This window comes from Passer domesticus, chromosome 3, assembly GCF_036417665.1.
Source record: "Passer domesticus isolate bPasDom1 chromosome 3, bPasDom1.hap1, whole genome shotgun sequence".
Lineage (NCBI taxonomy): Eukaryota > Metazoa > Chordata > Aves > Passeriformes > Passeridae > Passer > Passer domesticus.
The window spans coordinates 59020513-59035822 of NC_087476.1; the positions used below are offsets into that span (position 1 = coordinate 59020513).

The window sequence follows — 15310 nt, forward strand, 5'->3', positions numbered from 1 at the left end:
GTATTGATCTATGTAATTTGTTAAGTCAAGTGTTTTTTGAGGTCTGATTACTCTAATGAGTGCATAATTTCAATCACAGCTCCATCTACCTAATAAAGGGCAAGAGGATGATTAATTACCTACTGTGTAGAGGAGGAATCATGGTAAGTGACAGAATTTCTGTGATTTCTCCTTTCGTGTAGAAGACACATGTGAAGGTCGATTTGCCTGTTTGGGTCAGCTCATAGGATTCTCCTTAGCTAATTGCTGTTTCAGTCTTGTTGGCTGGGTAATTTCCACCTTTTTTATGTGCCTGTATGCATTACATTTTGAAAGCAGCTATTGCCTTATCTTGTTCAAGCAGTATTTTGATCACAGAATATTGTTTCAAAAAGTTTGGGGAAATCACTTATTTCTAGTTAATCTCAAAGCTGTATAGGAAGCTGCATCAGGTTCTTGTTGTAAATTTATTTACTTTGTGGAGTTTATAGTGGTTTATTCAGCCTAGGGGATACAGTGAAGACACCTACCTTAAAACAGGATATCTGGAAGCTGTGAAAAATAAGAGGCGCAATAGATGCTGTAAACACTCAGTAGATGGAAAACCTGGATGAAATGAACTGTTCAAAAAGGTCATTTTTGTTCCTGGTTTTGAGAGGCAGGCAGATCCCATACAGGACAGTTTCCAAGAGAACAGCCTAGAGGTACATGCATAGCAGATGTGACTCAACGTGTCTGTTGCCAGGGAGGTGCCATTTAGCTCTAATTATGAAATCAATTCCTTCTGTCAGCAGCCTTACCAGAAAGCTGGCTGCCCTCTCTTGCAGATAAATGCTCTCATCAGCTCCAGCGGTCCCTGTAAGCAGCATGAGCAGACCATGTACACGGGGGTTCAGAGAAAACATGAGCAGCATTGTACTGTCCAGTTTCGGTGTGAGCAGTGACAAATAAAAACAAGAAAAGAGACAGCCAGATGTAGAGTACCTGCTTGTCTTGACAGAGATGGCTCCCAAAGGCAAGAAAATATTTATGTAACTTTTACCAGCTTTGTAAAACGCACTTGTAACCAAGATAGATCTCAGTAATGGGGAAAATAAGGCTTTTCTCTTTCTCCTTTCTCCCTCTTTAAGTTTTTATAACTTCTTTACCTTTGTGAAAGTTAAAAAGGAAGAAGGACCTTTACCATCATTCCTAATTTTCATCAAATCTCATCCTAAAGACTCTCTGCATGTTTATGAAAGAAATTAATCAAAAATATAGAGAAAAGAAAAGAAAAAAGAAAAGAAAGGAAAAGAAAGGAAAAGAAAAGAAAAGAAAAGAAAAGAAAAGAAAAGAAAAGAAAAGAAAAGAAAAGAAAAGAAAAGAAAAGAAAAGAAAAGAAAAGAAAAGAAAGAAAAGAAAAGAAACATAAGGTGAATGACTTAACTACATATAGTTAAGAGTAGAAATACGTAACTAAAATAGACCACTGTTACTCATCACAGCTTAATAAAATCAATCTCAAATGAAGCATTACTCATATGATACAGTATATGATAAATTTTAATATACATTCCTTTACCTCATTTTAACTAAATGTTCACTTTTAGCAACTGAAGAAATCACCAGATAACTTACTTTTTAAGTATAAATGTGAGCAAAACATACCCTCTAGAAGAGTTTATTTGAAACAGGAGACAAGGTTATGTTACTGAACATTTTCTGGAGAAACATTTTAGATCTTCCAGTTTCAGAAATCCGGTAAACTTAGATTTTGAGATCTATTATTTGAGGTATTATTGGATTTCTTTATGGCTAATACTAAAACCTGCAGTCTTGTCCTTCAGCTGCATGAAAAATAGCAGAGAGATTAAGATGGAGGCCTACAAAGCAGGGAAGAGGAAGAGTGTCCCAGAAATGAGAGAGGGGGAAGAATTTAAGTTGCAAAGTAGTCAGGGATATCATCCAAAATCCCAGATAATGGACAGAATCTTAGAGAGGGCATTTTTTTTCTTAATTTTAGCCACATAAAAGTTAAGCACTAAGATAAGCCAATTGACAATTGGTCCTATTGTCAATGAAGAGACCCATGCATATTGAAAAAAAAGATGTATCTTACTTGACTTTGATTCCATTATTATATGAACTTGGTCCTTAAGCAGTCTAACTTTCTTTTTTGTTAAAGACGGTTTGCTAGATGTATAGCTTAAACTTTAACTAAATGAACAGCTCAAATTAGCTCTCTAACTTTTAAATAATGTAGATTGAAAGATGCTCTAGTTACAGGTGAAACAACAGAATAAGATAAAGTGATATGGTTTTCTTAAACAAATAACAGAAAAATCAAAATAAGCAAATAATCAAAAAACCACTGTGTTGTTACCATCACTCTGTCCTGATCATTAATGTCTGTTATGAGCAAATATTCTCTTTAAAGTATAAAAATAAAAAAGGAATATGAGTATCTTTGTCTGTTCTTTGTAAATTTAATACTATATTTCAAAATTGGTCATTAACAGAAGTATTAACTGAATAATCAAGCTTACTAACATGTTTAGGTCTTGTTTTCATATGCCTCCCTTTGAAGTCAAAAGATTAAAAATATAATGAAATTAATACAACTAAATTAAATTTGCCCATTTTTCTCAACAAATGAATGCTGCAAAAATAGAACAGACATTTAGTACTTAGGTACTTCAGATAAACCATGTTTATATACAAAGAAAGTATTTCTATCATACTACAGTGGATTTCACTGCTTGCTGAATATTCAGTCTTCATTTAAGATTGACCCAGACCAGACATTTGATACAGCTGGCTGATTTCTGCAGTCAAATTAAGTGTTGCAGATTCATGACAGGGCCACTTGGGATCTGTGCATGGAAATAAAACTCAATTCAACAAATCTGCACAAGCGTGCAACTCTGCTTTATTTCCCTTAGCAGTAGAAACCATTGTAGAGTCCTGTGGTGTTTAGCAACTCATATTTTATATAGATTTATAGTCTGGACTTGGAATCATATAGTCATAGGATATGCTAAGTTGGAAGGGACTTTTCAGGGTCATTGAGTCCAACTCCTGGATTGGCACATGAATCACACCAAACGTCTTGGACTCTGTCAGGCTTGGTGCTGTGACCACTTTCCTGGGGAGGTTTGTCAAGACACACTAGCAGATTATTGACTATGGAAAACAGCAGGAATGACTGTTAAGAAGTTTCTTCCCTTATTTCCTGTTTCCTCAATTGCAGAGACTAGTGCTGAACACAAATCTTAACTTCTATAATTTCTTGTGTCTGTTTTCATATTTGATTTCTTTAACACTGAGAAGCCTGAAAGACTTTTTAAAAATTACAGAGACAATGTTAAAACATAAACCAGAAGTAGATCATGGTAACTGGGCATCACAACTAACCTGAACCACAGAGAATTGCAATGAACATGCAGGACATACCTGTTCTGAACACAACTTCATGACAACTTCTGGGATTTGAATCTCTCTCAATGTTGATATTGAATCTGTAAAAAAAAAAAAAGGGAAGGTAAAAGCATCAAATCTCTTCAATTAACTTTAAAAACCTCCAACAAACCATAACAAGGCATACGGAAACATTTCTGAGAAACACCTAGCTGAAGAAATAAAAATTAAGATTTAGATTTGCTCAGGAGCATGAGAAGCAGTGTGCTCATCAGTCAGCAATCAATATACAAGAGAAGAGCTCAAGAGGGATAACAGCAGGAAAGCTACACAGATCTACAAAGGTGTTCCTAATAGCAAGAATAAATGATTTCTACATCATAGGTGTTCCATGCAGAATCATCCTTATTTTTGTGCGAATACACCAGCTTTCAAAACAAAGTAATTTAAAAAAGTGTTTCTATGAAAGGGAAAAATTTGTTTTTTCAGACTTTTAAACATTTCCATAAATAGTATTTTGTAAACATTTTGAGTCGGGTCAGAAACAACTGTTTGTTTGTGAATTTCTTGTTTTTTCTAGATTTCAATAGTACAAAATATGAGGGTTTTCATTACTATGTATTCAATTGCACAAAGTAGCTACAATTATGCAAAGGAAAATTGCCATAAGAAGTAGTCATGGCTCATTTATTATAACCATTGCCCTGATAGGAGAAAGTGTATTTGTTTCAATGGTTAATGGAATAAATATTCACTTGATAGAAAAATTAGAATATAGATAAGTGACTCAAAGCCTAGTAAAAATTAGAAAACAAGTAATCTTAAACCCCAGGGCTTCTAATCTCCTAGCCTAATTCCCAGTCGCTCTTCCATAGAGACTCTCTTCATTTCAAAGAGATTTAGGTAAGTGTCTCTCTGCCCCGAGAAATGGGGAAAAAAAAAAGATATGAGCTTCAAGAGTCTCATAAACACAATGGAAGTAAATTTGAAGAGGAAAAAGATGATGGTACAGTTATAGGGTTAATTCAAGAACCAAAATCAAACCAAACCCAAACCAAGAAACACTAGTGGTCTACTCATAGTAATACCTGCTGTCCTTGAAAACATTGTGCAGAGAACTTAGAGGAAAACTCACCAAAGGAAGTGAGTTATTGGTCATGTGTACACACGGAGTGTAACCAAGTGTTTTCTTTTCATGCACAAGCCATAACCGCTGTCTACTGCAATTCCTTTTTCCTCAGGTTACTATTGGCTTATACAAAAATTTACTTTATCTATGGCTACAAAAAACATTCTCATCATGTTTAGTTTCTAACCAACAAAGTTTTGTTGCTCCAAACCACCCTTAACCCTGAAGAATGCATTCTCTGTTTCTTCAATGGACAGCTAGTGAACTGAAGCTTTCCTAGTCCCCATGATGGTCCATTGCTTTGTTACCTGCTACTCTAGCAAATTCCTTACAAGCAATCTGCGAAGACCAGACTACAGCTGGGTTTTTAACTCCGTGCCAGATATGATCACAGAATTATTTTCTTATTATTTTAAGACATCATGGTACTTTATATAGGTGTATTGGGAGAAGAGTACATGAAAATACACATATGTAGCAGATTGAATAATTATTCAGAAGTAGCCAAAATTCAGTCTCTGATTTAATCCACTGTTAAATATAGAAATTACATTTATTTTCTCAGTAATTAAGCTTCCCAAAAGCCTGAAAAAATGGTACTATGGAAAGGACAAAATAAATCAGAACATTTGTAACTTCTGATTCTTTTTTCATTAGAGAACTTGCCTTTAATCTGTTTACATTCTATTTCTTCACCATTTGACCAACAACAATAGTTAGAAAAATTTTCGTTTTTCAAGTAAATGGAAATCAAGCATATTTTTTGTCTAACTGTGTCTCTAATAGACTACAGGTACACTGCCTTATTTGTTTCAACTTTTCTAGGACATCCTGTCTTTGTGACTGTTTCAGTCTTTGTCCATGAAGGTACTAGGAGCACCTATTAAATATTTTTGAACAAGGACTCAGCAGAGGCTGCTGTTGGGATTTTCCACTTCTCTTTACAAATCTCTGCTTTTCAATGACACCAACATCACTAGAGAGCTGGTGTGTGTCCCAGGAGCTTTCATCCCATGCTAGGGAAGTAAACAGATGTACTGAGTACAGACCTGCTCCTTCCTGCTGAGCCATATCCCAGTACAACTACTATTTTACTAGAATTCCCCTAATTCATACACTGCATCTCCAATCTGCTCCAGGACTTCCCAAAGTAGAAGGGATAAGCCCCGCTTTTAAAAAGAGTAGAGGCAAAATGAGACTAGTTCCCCCCTCCATGTGATGTCCAGGGAGGTTGTGGAGACTGTCATTGCAGATATTTGAATCCTGGTTGTACACAGCCCTGTGCAATTTGGTGTAGGTGACCCTGCTTGAGCATGGGCTTGTACTGGACAATGAAAACAGATCCCTTTCCATGTCAGCCATTCAATCACTGAATTCTGTGATTCTTTGTGAAAGGCATTTGATAACATAGTCCATTGGCCAGAAAATTGTTATGGAGGGGTTCCATTCAACTCCCATTGCCTTTCCAGCAACTACACTGGCATCTGGCCCACACCCAAGACAAATGGAAGAAAGAAGCCTGGGTTTAATGGATTCTGGTACCATAAATAAAAAAAAATGCAGAGTATGGAAAATGGGCAAAGCTGTAAATGAAATATGCAGTGCAGTATGGCATCAAGTATAGTTTGTATAGATGGTTGCAGCCTTTCAGCTCTTTGGAGCTGGAGTCCTAGAGCCAAAAAAAGCATAGAGAACTGGACAAATACTAAGTGTGTTCGAATTGCTTTAACATATATGGAAGACTAAAAGAGAAGATGAAAGAAAAAAAGAGATAAAAAACCCCTTATTTTAATATAACTAATTCATTCTATGAAACAGCAAATAAAATATCATGTATTCATAGAGAGACATGTCCATTACATTATATTTTAAAAATACTAATTAATATTACTTTTACACATTTCAAATGTTTATTTAATGAAAATGAAGCATGTGATATATTAAGGGATGATTATTTAAAAATAGCAGCATGTTATGATGCAGTAAAAAGGCGGAATCTTAATAGCTGCACTCATTTATATTTTATGTGCAAAAACCCAGCATAAAAACACTATAAGAATCTGACTGTAACTAAATCAAAGTTATTCAAAGTAATGATGTTTCTCATCTTTTAAAAATTTACTCTCTTATGCTAAGAAAATAATTTCTGCAGGTGAGATATCAGACTGCAAATTTAAACATGGCTGCTTTGTTGCTTTATCACAGATTCACTCTTTGGCAAAGGGAGAGATTTTATGGCAATTTCACCTCAGCTTCTGCTCACTACTGGCAGAACTCTATGAGCTGATGTCCTATGAAAACAAAAACTCCTAACCTGGTATTTGTGTAAATGCAGAGCTTCTGCTCCCACCGTGGCTCAGAGATGGATGCAGTCCCAAGGTTTACAGTCCAGCCTTTCACAGTGCCTGACAGGGAGCTATGCAGAGAAGTCAGGTCAGTCAAAGCATGGCCATGCCTGTGCCTCGCCAGAGCAAGGGACTTAAAAAAAAAGTATGAAAGAGGTTAGGCTATAAACTACCAGGTCTGGCAGCATTACTGAAACTCTCTCCACTCTTAGTGCTCTCTGTCAGAGAAGACTGCTCAGTCCCATGAAATGTTCCTACTCTGACTCCAAATTAAATTGGAATTATAACAGGTCAGTAAATGAGCTCTTTCCTCTTTGCCCATCTTTAATGCCCTTAATTCTTCTATGCATATTTTTTCATATAATACATACGTTGGCAATTAAGTGCCCATGAAACAGAAATACAAGGAAAGGTCACTGCACTCTGCCTGCTCAGTACGCCTGTAGACTGCGATGTCCTGCTGATGCAGGGATTATGTTGTTTGTATGGCACTCTAAGTTACTGTAGATGCTTGCAGGGTTTGGAACAGAATAATGGACTGCATTACTCTCATTATTAGGTGATGACACTTTTCAAAATACTTTTCTAATACTAACAAAACTATTTTCTCCCTGTTTTGTGTGAAACATGTTTAAATGAAGAGATGTAGTGTGCAATCATGATCAGACACATATCCTGCAAATAGAAAAGGGACAAGAGTCTCTCTCCCCATACCATATGTAACACAAGGACAGACACAAGCTTTTCTATTTGTTGGTGCCTATGACAAAAAAGCAGAGCTCAACCTGTCTCCTGTGTGTTCACTGGGCCACATCATTTATGCATAATAATTTTAACTGTCATAATGGTGTACATGTTAAATTCAGTGACATGCACTCAGGGATGTGGTTTGCAAGAAACATCAAAGCCACCACATTGTTCAAAAATAGCTGGTCTTGGACCTTTGAAGGCTAAAAAACCTGATGTCACTGAGTGAAATAGAAACAAGGTAAGAAAGCAGCTACTTTTAGAACTAACATTTATGCTTGACTAGAGGCATTGGGGACATAATCTAACTGGTTAGCTGATGAGAGACCCTACAGGAGTTTTCTACGAAAACAGGAAGACAGCATTAAACTGACATTTACTCAGCAAGCCACCAACCAGAAGTGCTTGGGGGACCCCCTACACTGAAGCTAAATGCCAGAGCTGTATAATGATTAGACTTTGATGGATCCCACTGACGTCCCAAAGGCTGTTCTGTTTCTATTTTTTATTTCTTTCATCTGATCTTCATCCATAATTTGACAAACTATTTTTAAGTGTCTATTTTCCTTGTGATTTATATATTCCAGGCTCACCAAATTAATTCAGTACTTCATCTGATCACTAACTACACTTTAGCTGTTAAAGTGATGCTGTATTCCCAAATCCATCATGTTTAGTCATGACAAAATCTGATTGCTTTAAAAGCAGTGACAGACATACCCCTGCACCCAAGATCCCCCCAATTTGTCCTGTAGTGACATTCTACTATTCTTGTCTTCTACTCTCTATGTTAAGCTCCAGAGACTGAAAAAGTAAGAAAGAATGGGGGAAAATAGTAACTTTGAACGGTTTCTGTAGACTTCCTCAAAATGGTTCCTCGGGTCTGGGCATGGAACAGCAGGCAGTTGGCTGGTTTGAACAGTTCCCTCAGCCAGGGAAGCTCTTTCCATTACTGAGTGTCTGACCCAGTCTCTGTCCAGATGAAGCTATATGCCAAAGTTCTTATGCCTGCCACCAGGGAAGCTCAAAGAGAAGAACTTTCTGCAGGATATGATAAAATGCATTAGCATTTGACTTTCAAACTCCCCTGCTGCCATGCATTTCTGTAGGTGGTGCATTTGTAATTCTTTATTTAATTAGAAAGGTGTTTTTATTAAATTCCTAATTTATTTTTTGTCCAACAGCAGTATAGGCAAGTTAGTTAACTTTTACGTACACTGAAGAGGGTCAGGTTAAACCCAATAAATTTTTGGGCACATACTTAGCATTTAGAAGGGTCTTGTGTGTCAGTCTGCTGCCCCCTCACTGCACTAAAACTTAGAGCACCTTCACGACTAACAAAAAAACTTCTAGTCCTTGTTAAATCACAGGCAAGGCATAAACTTGAAAACACATACTGCATCATTATTACCTGAGGAAAAAATGGCCTCATACAAGCCTGGCACAACTCACTACAAATTATTGCTGTGAAAAGTTTGAAGGTCTCAGAATTTAATCTCAGTGAGTGTTCCTCAAAAACAAAGGCAGAGAAAGAGCATGTTCCTCAAATGTAGATGATCTCTGATTCAATGCTCACCATCACCATCACAAAGGTCTTTTTTTAGTGAGATATGGTATCAGGGAAGAAAAAGCTTTTGTGCAGTGTGTGGTTTGCTTCACTGAAAGATGTCACCAGATGAAGAAAATAAAACATCTGGAAGATGTCATTTAGTAAGAAAGATTTTCAAATATTTATAGTATTCTTTCAAAGAAAAAATGAAAAAAAATTCTTATTTTTGTTTGTTTGTTTTAAATTTGCTCTGAATAATATAATAATAAGTAATGTTTTAAAATGTAGCAGGAGAAATTTAGCTTTTTAATAGAATAGATATCCTATGGCATTTTTGTCACTTGAAGTTTTAGAACAAATGTCCATCAGGTGGAATTTAGGTGCAGGTGTGTCTGCTTAGGGGACATGGAAATAAACCAGGTGAATTTCTGCTGCTGTTAATTTTCAATTCCACATTGCATAAAGTCATTGTCAAAAATCCTCTGGATTCTCAGAAACAAAATTAGTTTATGGCAGTCCAAAGTTAAGGCAGAGGTATAACCAATGAGAATACACATTTTTTTTTTCTCCATTAAAGAACAGTTTGGAATAATGAGTAGGTTTCATTTGTCTGCACGTGCCATTGAGGCCGCATCCAGCTGTTCAGACTTGGTAATTTAGTGCTTTTTCAGCAACTCTACAATACTTCACGTGCTTCCTAACTGCTGCTACAGAATGACATGTATTTCCCATGGATCCAGCAGCTCCATGCACACCTGGCGTATGGATGATGTGTTAGAGAGAACACCCTGCAGGGAAAAGGCTGAGAGCCAGCACAGGCGCACGCAGTTACCCCCAGAGAGGCAGGTAGCACCATTGGGCTTGGCCTTGTACATCCTCACATCCCTCCAACTGCTGCAAGAGAAGGACTTGGGTCTCCTCAAAGCCCTGGCTGAGATGTCCTAGAATCTCATAAGTGGAACTAACACTTGGGTCCAAATGAACTGAGCTCCTAGTGTTTATTGTAAGCATGGAGCTATAAAATGCTGCCTGATTCCTCTTGCCATATGTATAACATATGTTGAAATCATGCTATTGCAACCTCCTCTGAAACCATGTAACATGTTATACTTCAAACAGTGACCAGCTCTGTTTTACAACAATTTGGATATGATTTTCCCAACTTCTATGACACCTCCAGCATAGGTTTTAGTGCTTTTAATTTCCTTCCTGACATATTTTTTTTGCGCAATAGACCAATAGAAAATACATGGTTATTAAACATGTTTTAAAATTATAAAATTAATGCTAATTTTTAAGGCTTAAAAGGAATATGCTAAAGAAACCATATAATATGTGAAGAAAATAAAAGAAAAACTGTGGAAATTTTTTGTAGGAAAACATTTACCTTATGAACTGCTATACATATCAGTATTCAGAATGCTATTCTGTCTCCTAGTTGGGGGAGAGATGAGGTAAGATGAAAGAGGGAAGACAAATAACGAAAATATTTCTTTACTTTTTGTTATAATAACATTTGAACTTATAGGTCACTCCCTACTAAGGTTAGCAGAGATTTAACCCACTAACATTAAATATTAATATTTTATCTTTCTCTTGCATTTTAAATCAAAATTTAAAAATCTGGTTTTTTCCCAGAAGCTAGCCACAGAGAGTAGAAATCATTTTTCTTTTCATAAAGCCATTTTTTAACAGGAAAATCTTGATCATAATAGCTTTTGGATTTCTGTAACTTCCAGAATAAGAGTAAAAGCAGTTCTCACTTAGCTCCTTAGCTTTAGGAACTGTTAATGATTATATTTCTGATTAAAAACAGGTTAAAAAAAACATGTCAAGGTGTTGGGCTCTTTCCATAATCACCTCATTCTAGATGGAAAAAACCCACAAGAAACAAATGAAAAGTTAAATATTCCACAAACAAACAAGTCTGAAGGTTTGTATCCCTGCATACTCATGTTTTTTATCAGTCAGAAGAAACCACTTCTAAATCCGAAGTTATAGTTTTGAAAACATCAAGTCAAAAAAGAAATTGCAGCTCCTAGGATTAATTTTTCATATTTCTGCTTTCAAAGATTTTCCAATAATTTCTGGGAGTTTTGAAAGACACTTGAGGACTTCAGGAATTTAAAATTTAACAATGAGCTGATCTAGAGATTTCATTATAAAAATTATTCCTGTACTGTAGCAAAGATTTATTATATCTCTTGAAGATGAAAATACCATGATATCTCCTACAAGGATGTGCAGGCTACCCACATAATTGTTTAAGTTAAAAAGGAGCTCAAATTCTCCAATTTCTTGCTCAAAGAAGGCCAGTGAAAGCACGTTTAATCCAACATGTCTGTGTAAAAGGCAGCTATTTGAAAACTTTCAAGGTTTGCGGTCATTCTATAAAATCATACCTCTTCAAAATCAGATGATTATGAATATAAAAGCAAGAACATGTTTTAAATAGAAAATAAAAGTCATTTATCTTCTTCAAGAGATTAATTTCATACTGGAACGATCCAATGTACTCTGCAGAAGAAACCTGAAGGCAACAAGCTCTTACTATTACTTCTTAGTAATAACTGAAGATTAAAGCTTTTGTTGTCTTGGGCAGGTTAGAATGCATTTGTGTGGGTTCCATAATATAATTATAATTACACTGCACAAAGGTGTGAGAGCTGAAGTACCATTATATAGTACTCCTGGCTTGAGATGATGGGCAACAGGCAGATAGCTTGTTTTAGCATCCTGTTTGAAGATTAAAGCTTGGATGATAAGAAATAACTTATTTTCTCCCTATCATACACTGGTGAAACACAATAAAGCTTTAGTAATTAAACAAATGTTCCAACCATGGTGATGAGCATGGTACAAAGAAATTAACAAACTAGACAATTCAGTAAATTTCAACTTCCAAACCTCAGCAGAACTGTAGACATAAAGGGACAAAGAGGATTTTTCTGGGAGAAGTTCATGTTATCATAACATACCTGCTAGTCTGAGAATAATTTCAAGGTGTTATTAAGTAAACCATGCATTCATCTCAGAACTGAATTTACACATCAATAAAACATTTTAGGCTTGCATAACAATTTGGAAGCATAGAGTAATACAATCATGGAATGGTTTGGTCTGAAGGTATCTTAAAGACCATCTAGTTCCAACAGCCCTGCCATGGACTGGGACACGTTCCACTAGACCAGGGTGCTCAAAACCCTATCCAGCCTGGCCTTGACACAGCCAGAGTTGGGGCATCCATGGCTTCTCTGAGCAACCTGTTCCAGTGCCTTATCACCTTCATAGTAAAGAATTCCTTCCTAACATCTAATCAAAACCTATCACTTTTCAGTTTTAAGCCATTCCCCATTGTCCTACTGCTACAGTTCGTGATGAAGTGTCCTTCTTCATCTTCTCTGAAGCTCCCCTTCGGATACCAAGTGGCTGCTGTGGGATCTTCAGGCAACATTCTCTTCTCCTAGAGTCCATGATGACTCCTACAACAGAAGGAAAGATGCCCATGTGGGTTTGTCCTGAGTTTTTTTGCAAGATCTGATTTTTTGGATGTGATTGCAGACAATCTTCAGATTTGGGGTGTCCATAATCCAATGCAGTAGTCTGTGACCAAGGAAATATTACCATAATGTTCTTAAATAAATCACAGAACAAAAGAATTATCTCTTGATAATTTGAGAGAATGGTACTGTGCAAGTCCCCTCCAACTCAGCCTATTATATGATTCTATGTTTCTAAGATTAATGTTTTTTCTTTGAATATATTGACTGGCCCATAGATTTTATTCTGAGAAATATAACTGAAAGAGAAAAATTTGGTCTACTAATTGAAAGATACATGCTCAGCTCACTGAAGATGTTCTTCTCTTTCTCTAAACACTGTGATAGGCTTTTGTTCCTTATAGAATACTTCTACCCAGACTCTGCATTTACGGTGAGGATTTCTTTCTGAGTCGTGCAAGGGTGTTTTTTAAACACCCTGTAATTGAGCACAAACTAAAGATGGAGACAACAGGTCAAGTTCAAGTCCTTCACCTGGGAAGGAAGAGCTCCTTGCAGTTATGCCAGTTGGGCTTGACTGAGGAGAGCAGCACTGCTGGCAAGACGTAAGGTGTGTTGGCAGACACAGAATGAGCAGGAGCCAGCAGTATGCCTTGGCAGCAACGAGGAGCAACAGTATTCTTGGCTGTGTGACTAGAAGAGATGGATGCTTTACACAGCATTCCTTGTAGTATTTCTACAGTACTGCATTCAATTTTGTGCTTCCCAATACAGGAAAAACATAAATAAACTAGGGTGGAGTTAGTGGAGGACCACCAAGATGGTGAGGGATTGGAGCACTCACCCTGTGAGGACAAACTGAGAAAGCAAGGCTGGTTCAGCCTGCAACTGAGGTTGTTCCTTTCCTTTTTGGGGTTCTTTTCTGCAGCTCCCCTGCACCTCTGGGAAAATAAGTGAGAAGATGGAGTAAGGCTCTTTGCATCAGGAGGGTGAGATAAAATGGGCAGAGATAAGACTGAGTAACTGGTAAGCACACAGCTGACCCTGCCTTGAGCAGGAAGTTGGGCTGAAGGCCCACATCTCAGTGTCCCTTCCTGATGAATTTGTCTTGTGATTCTACCCATTCCCAGAAAAGAAGCTGAAGAGTAGAAAAGATAACAGCTAACATGAGTTACCAATATTTTGCTGTTACCAAAGCAGCAGAATCATCCTGGCATCGATAAAGTGGAGCAGACTTGCAAGACCCTTGCAAAAAGGTAGGGAATAGTCTGCCCTTTGCTTCAATCATGAGAAGGAATAACATTAAATTGTAGCAACAGATTCCATTGCCATGTGTTCTTCCGTTCAAATGATATTTCTTATTCACTCTTCTGAAGTATATATGAAGAAAATTTATAGATTTCTGTCTCTATTTGGATTATCTTTCTAGTATTTTCTGTCCTGCTTCCTCCTTTATGTACTTGAGATAAATAATAATCATAATAATCATAACAATAATAAAGGACCTGCTTCTTATTTTACTCTAAAACATTGGGGATGTGATAAAGGGTAGTAAAGAAAAATAGGGAATCTGAAAGACAGAATTCAAGCTTTGGTTTTAATTGGCAAGAAAAATTTTATCTTGGTACTGAAAGAATATGCTTTAAATAATTTCAAAATTGCCTATAAAATTAGTTACATCAAGATAGACATTTGGATTATATTTAACATAATAACAAAAAAATGAGGGGGAAGAAAATTAGCTGTGGCTCATCAGAAGAACAGTTCTTTCTTACAAAATCAAGCATTGCAGCTCCTAGGTTCAGGATCACTCACGGAATAAAGTCATGCACTTCAAGAGGTTTATCTCAAAAATGTGGATTTTATCACTTATGTCTGATATGCAGTCAGTCTATGCTGGATTCTACCAGACCAGAGACATTTAATAGGTGCTATTACTATTCTAGTCAACCTTTAAGATCATTCTCAGGCCAGATTTGTATTTCTGGAAAGCAGAAGAACGAGACATAATGTCGGTAGAGAAAAAACTACTCTTAGTAAATGAGCATTTTATGGAAATCAGGAAGATTTGCACTTATGAACTAATCTTACTTATCCTTTACTTCACATAAAAATTTGATGAAAACCACTTTTAGACATAGTTGTTCTTGACAAAGTTCTTAAAGGATTTATCAACAGCTTTGCAACATTTAGTTACAATTAGAAGGTCCGCAAATCTCAAAATTATAATTGGCCAATGTCTTTTTTCAGTTATCTGAAAGAAAAAAGTGAAGAGTTAAGTGTTCTTCCAGTAAAATAATTTTCTTGAAGACATATGAGGAAGTATCTCCATGGAGATCGCCACAAACCATGGAGCGATATTTCTTATAATCTCCCTCAATATCAATGGGGTACAACATAGATAATCAGAATATCTGGGTTTTTTTTAAGGTTAGGCTCGAGAAAGGTTAAGGTCCAAATTCAGCGAAAATAGTCATAGAACCTTAGGCATCTAACACAGAGTGCAGAACTAATGCAATTTGAAGTTTAAACAACTTTGCAGAAAAAAAGAAAACAAAAACCAAAACCAGAACGAAGCAAACAAAAAACCAAACCAAATCAAACAACCCCCTGCCCCCATCCCCCCAAGCCAAAGAAACAAAACCAAGAAAATCAAATTAAAACC

The 15310-nt window shown here is 36.5% G+C and overlaps 1 long non-coding RNA gene across 1 annotated transcript; it reads left to right on the forward strand.

Annotated features, from left to right (window-relative positions):
* Nucleotides 1–7582: 7582 nt before the first annotated feature.
* Nucleotides 7583–13860, forward strand: LOC135296692 (uncharacterized). The gene is made up of 4 exons (XR_010358702.1): nt 7583–7837; nt 12483–12652; nt 13574–13671; nt 13776–13860. It is a non-coding gene; the product is annotated as an uncharacterized LOC135296692 (long non-coding RNA).
* The last annotated feature ends 1450 nt before the right edge of the window (nt 13861–15310 follow it).